The sequence below is a fragment of the Suricata suricatta genome, chromosome 4 (assembly GCF_006229205.1).
Source record: "Suricata suricatta isolate VVHF042 chromosome 4, meerkat_22Aug2017_6uvM2_HiC, whole genome shotgun sequence".
Classification (NCBI taxonomy): domain Eukaryota; kingdom Metazoa; phylum Chordata; class Mammalia; order Carnivora; family Herpestidae; genus Suricata; species Suricata suricatta.
Genome location: NC_043703.1, coordinates 109,986,899 through 109,993,234, shown reverse-complemented (window position 1 = coordinate 109,993,234; position 6,336 = coordinate 109,986,899).

Sequence of the window (6,336 nt, the reverse complement as noted above, 5' to 3'; positions counted from 1 at the left end):
TAAAAGATATTCTGGAATGTGGTAATTATGTCCTGCAGCTGCCAAGGGTGTCCTCTGTGAGTTCACAGATAGTGGTTGTACTATGGAAAGAAGAGGACAGATAACAGCAGCCAGGCTTTTTAAAAAAGAAAGAAAGAAAGAAAGAAAGAGAGAGAGAGAGAGAGAGGAGAGAGAGAGAGAGAGACAGAGAGAGAGAGAGAGAAAGAGAGAAAGAGAGAAAGAGAGAAAGAGAGAAAGAGAGAAAGAGAGAAAGAAAGAAAGAGAAAGAAAGAAAGAAAGAAAGAAAGAAAGAAAGAAAGAAAGAAAGAAAGAAAGAAAGAGAGAGAGAGAGAGACAGAGAGAGAGAGAGAGAAAGAGAGAAAGAGAGAAAGAGAGAAAGAGAGAAAGAGAGAAAGAGAGAGAAAGAAAGAAAGAAAGAAAGAAAGAAAGAAAGAAAGAAAGAAAGAAAGAAAGAAAGAAAGAAAGAAAAGAAAAGAAAAGAAAAGAAAGAAAGAAAAAAAACAGGTCTTGGCTCCAACTCATCAACATCATCCTTAGCATCTAAGTCATCATTCATCTTCAGGTTTGTACTACTGTCCCAAGAGACTCTGGTCCTCTTAATATGGGTGCTGTGTATCTGTATCCCTGAACAGAGGACATTGAATCAGGGGAAAGGAGTTGGGGTAAGGTGAAAAATAAATTATGGGAAAGTTAAAAATATTCTTGATGTTACTAAGCGTTTCTGTAGCTCTATTTTTATAAGTTAAATTTCCTAATTACAATTTTTTTTTGAAAATAGATAAATTACTGGGGCTCCTGGGTGGCTCAGTCAGTTAAACAAACATCTAACTTTGGCTCAGGTCGTGATCTCACAGTTTGTGAGTTCAAGCCCTGCAGTGAGCTCTGTGTTGACAGTTGGAGCCTGGAGCCTACATCAGATTCTGTATCACCCTCTCTCTTGCCCCTCCCCTGCTCACACTCTCTCAATTTCTCTCAACATAAAAAAATAATAATAATAAACATTTAAAACAATAAAATAAGAAGGGCCAATTACTCAGTACTCTACACTGAAATAGCTTTTGCTTACTTTGCTTTTCCATTATAATAAAATGAAATAATAGGGTATCAAATGACCCAAAGTTACAGTATAGTAGGCTCACTAGATAGGAGTGGAACTAAGGCTCTAGAACATTTGAAAATTTGATTAAAGCCAGTAACTTCCCCCTCTCAAGAAACTTCAGCTGTGTTGTTAACTAAAACTCACATACCTTGTCCATTTCCATGTGAGTCAGTGTTCAGTGTGGAGATAATCTTTCAGAGCTTCATGGAACTTAACCACAAGAAGATTTAGGTCTGAGGCACAGATATGAACCCTGAACCCATGGCAGTCATTGTTAATTCATCATGAGGTTTCTCACTGACCCCACCCGGACTCAGAATCATTCTCAACCTAGAACCCTAGGTACCACCTACCAACTAATTAGAGTTGACATGTCATTCTGGCCTAGAAACTCCCCTAAATTATAAATGAACTACATGTATTAGTTTCCTATGGCTGCTATAGCAAATTACCAAGAACTTAGTGAGTTAAAATTCATCTTAGAGTTCTAAATGTCATTAGTCTAAAATGATTCCACAGAGCTGCATTCCTTCTGGAGGCATAAGAAACTGCTTTCTTGCCTTTTCCAACTTTTTTTTTTTTTTTACATTTATTTATTTTTGAGAGACAGAGACAGAGCATGAACAGGGGAGGGGCAGAGAGAGAAAAAGACACAGAATCTGAAGAAGGCTCCAGGCTCCAAACTAGCAGTCAGCACAGAGCCTGATGCTCGAACCCACGAACTGTGAGATCATGACCTGAGCCGAAGGTGGACGCTCAACCGACTAAGCCACCCAGGGGCCCCATATTTTCCAACTTCTAGAGGCCACCTTGGCCTGTGGTTGTTTCCTCCTCTTCAAAGCTATCAGCACAGCATCTCCTCTCATCTCTGATCTCTGTTTCTATCCATACAACATCTCTCTCTGCTTCCTCCCTCATAAGGACTGTTGTGATTACATTGGGCCCATCCTAAAAACCCAGAATAATCTTCCTATCTCAGTATCTTTAACTTAATCACACTTTTATAAAGTCCTTTTTGTCATTTAAGTTAACATATTGACAGACTCTGGGGGTTAGGATTTGAACATCTTTGGTGGAACATCATTCAGTCCACCACATCATGTCTTGTATAAAATTCCCTCATAGAACTACAGAAGAGGTCTGTTGATAATATTTACCTGCCAAGTCTTAGCACATGGCAATATGAGCTGAGAGGCTCCAATTATTACAAGGATTATCCTTTGACCAAATTCAGAAATAAAGAATGTCCTTTAATGTTTAGCATTTCCTTTAATGTATAGCATTTGGAAAGTAAATTGTAACTGAGCCACAACCAAATGTCTTGTCCTTTGGTGCTTCAATAACTACATGACAATTTGCCAGGACCTAAGGCAAGAAGGATGCAGCCCTTACTGTGCCCCTCTCGTTTAGCTATTTATTAAGATTCCTATTTTTATTATATGTAATGGAGGTTGGTTTCATTACTGCCAATCTGCAAGCTGCTACAGTCACTCCAGGAAACATTAGCTTGTTACCACTAAACCAGCTGGGTCACACAAGTCTGCAATAGGTCTCACTTTTAGCTTTAAGAAAAAATTAACTACAGAGATCACGATCTTAACATTATCTGACTTTCAACACCACTCCTAGGACAATGGTAGTGATAAACTCATATCATCCAGCACCTGCAGGGGTGCAAAACCATAACTGTACACTGCACTCATTGGCAGATCTAAAAAATCTTCTGAAAGAAACACCCACCACTACACTTGGAGCTGGGCTAGAGTGCCCTGTAAGAAAACATTTAAAAACAAGCCTAATATGACAACAAAGATATAATCAACATTCCACTGTGGGAAAGTAATGCTACTTCTGTGTAGTATGTATATAAATAATTAGAAGGAAAGAAACACGGCCAAATACAAATGATGATTGGCTAAGGGATGCTGTACTACAGTTACTTTTTAACTGTTTTTTGCTTGTTTCTATTTTTTAATTGTATGCAGTAAAAACATTACTTTTACAAATTAAAAGGTTTTTAATAATAATAATAATAATCAATAGTATTCATCTTGGCTACAAGCTAACCATGTCATGTATGAGTCCTGAATAAATTAAAGGAAAGACTGTGGTTGAACTTGTGTAAGCTTGGGTAAATTTCTTAATTTTTTGAGCTACATATTAGGCACGTACTAAATGACAGAAATTGTTCCTAGGGATGGAAATTCAGTGTTAAGGTAAACAAGGTCCCGTGTGAGGGCAGGGAGAAGACAGTAAAAGACACCAAATGTCAAGTGGTTAAAGTGTGATGATGAAGACAAAACAGGGCACTGTGATAGGAAGTGACTAAAGGCTTCTTTATGTTGGACTAGGAAAGACCTTTCTAGGGAGAATAACATTTAAGTTGAGACCTGAATGAGAAGGAACTGAGCAAAAGAAAAGCAGGGAAGAGGATTTCAGCAAGAAGGAATAGCTAGAAGAAAAGCCTATAGTAAAAAATAAGCCTAATATGTTCATGGAAGAGAAGGTAGCTAGTGTGGCTAGGAGCAAGGAAGTGGATGGAACAAAATGAGGTCAGAGATGGAAGCAAAAGCCAGGTCACAGAGGGCCCTATACACCAGCCTTAGGACTGGAATTTTATCCTTAGTGTAATAGGAAATCACTGTGGGGCTTTAACAAGGAGTAGAACATGATTTACATTTTCAAAAGATCAGTCTAGCTGCTGTAAGAGGATTGGATCAGAGGATGGAAGAACATAACAGAAAGTTCAGTTAGGAGGCCCAATAATGTTGGTGACAGATGGCAGAAGTCTGAACTAAGATGATTACAGTAGAGGTAGAGAGAAGTGGATAGATATTGTCAAATAGAGCTTACAGGGCTTAGTAATGGCTTAGATGGCTGAGACAGAAAAAAATGAATCAAGAATAACATGCATTTATTCAAGAAGTACCTATGAACACCTAATCTGTGCTAGGCACTCTTCCAGTGCTAAGCAGCTGGTGGCTGGTGACCCCATTTTACTGAGATGGGTGAGACTGAGATCCAAGCAAATTGGAGATAAAGGGAACAAAAAGCCCTGCTTACGCACCAGGTAAGGCTACATTACTATATTCATTAGGGTAATTCTAGCTGCTCTAACAGTCAACAATATCCAATGGCTTAATAAGATTTTATTCTTTGCTCAGTTAAAATCCATGTCAGTTATTCTTGATTGGTAGGCAGCTCTTCTCCAAGTGATGATTCAGAGACCCATGTTCCTTCCATGTTACTGCCCATCTATCTTCAACATTTGGCTTTAAAAATCACTGTGCTCATCTGTATCCATTTGCAAGATAAGGAGTATGGACAATCACATGTGGGAGGTTTTAATTGGCCAAACCTAGAAGTGAAATGTATCACTTCTGTTCAGATGCCATGGGCTAGAAATCTGTCACAAAGCCACACCTATAAGTAAGAGAAGCTGAAATGTGCAATCTAGGTTTGTGTTCAAGGAAAGGACATGAGCTAGGAGGCCTCCCAACAATGTCTCCTACAGATTCCTACTAGTCATCCAATAGAAAGGTTAAGTAGCAATTGAATATACGAGTTCAGGGGAGTGATCTGAGCTGGAGATAAAAATTTCAGCCTAATAACTGTATAGATGATAAGATTATCTAGCTACTATATATACAGAGAGAAGTCAAAGGCCTTGGTTATGCCCTCTGCCAGAGGTCAAGCAGAGGAAAAGGAGTCAGCAAAGGAGGCTAACCTAACACTCAGCTGCCAGTGAGATAGGAGCAAAACTAAAAAGCAGCTATCATGGAACAGAGAAAAAGTGTTTTAAGAAGGAGGGTGGTCAATTGTATCAAAAGCTGCCAAGAGGGCAAGGAAGCTAACAAATGCTGACCACTGGATCGATAAACATAAAGATCACTGGTAACCTTAATAAGGGCAATTTCACTGAAAAAGTAGACATAGATGGAGATCAGAGAAGAATGTGAGGTAAGAGAAATTATAGACAACCATATCAAATCTGTCTGCTCCTTTTCAGAGCAGAACAACTAATGTGGTACAAGTGAGCATATATGTGTCTGGTGTTATTGTTGTTGCTTAAGTAGGCTTCATGCCGAGCATGGAGCCCAAAGTGGGGCTTGAACTCATGACCCTGAAATCAAGACCTAAGCAGAGATCAAGAGTCAGACGCTTAACAGACTGAGGACTCAGGCGTCCCATGAATGTGTTTTAAGACAGAAAATACTATAATCATGTTTAAATGTTCACGAGAATGATCCAGTTTAGAGAAATGGTGATACAGAAAACAAAGGAGAAAGTTTCAGCACAAAGTCCCTGAGAAAGGATATGAATGGGATCTGGACTACAAGTGGATGGGTTGGATTTATATTAGCACTTAACACACTTCACCATAACAAAAGGAAAGATGGAAGGTAGAGTTAGGTAGAGATAGGCTGGTAAATTTGGGTGATGTGAAGTAGGGGGAGTTCTTAGCTGACTGATTTTATTGTCTTAGTAAAGCACAAGTTCCTCAACTCGGAGTGAACCAGGAATAGAATATGAACTTCATGAAAGTGTGAAATAACTTGAAGGAAAAGAAAGCATTTCCCCAGTAGAGAAATGCAGTAGAAATACCAAGTAGATGAGTGCTCATTCGAAACTTTTGGCCCTGATTTTAATAGGAGATCAGTTGGCACAATTATATGTTTTCTCCAAAAAGGTTCAGCTATTCAAGTGCAGACATGGAGGAGACAGCTGGATGGCATTAACGAAAGTCAGGTCTTCTCAGAAGCAGAGTCAGAGAGAGAGGAGAAAAAAAGTCAGGGGTGATCCAAATGATAAACTCAGAAATCTCAGCTGGGAACAGTAGGAAACTTGGACATGAGGACAAGAATGAATAGTGAAAAAGGGTGAGCACCCTGCTCTGAAGATCTCAATGAAAGCAAGAGAGTAGTCATGATCAGATGAGTTTGACTATGAAAGTAAGAAAAGGTATTATGGAGAAGAAAAGATTTTGGAGATGAAGAGGTCAAACTGACAGGCCACAGTGTTCATGGATCAAATACTTAAATATTGAAGTCACTATCCCCAATAGTGGAGAGAAAACTAGAGGAGGAAAAGACAACAGGGAGCTGAATGCTAAATCCATCATAGAGTTTGGTAGATGTACTCCACTCTCCATTACCCTTCTTCACTCTGCAATGCATGAACAAGTCTCCTTGACCTCTGGATACCAAATGGAAGACTAAAAAAGGAACAATTGGGGT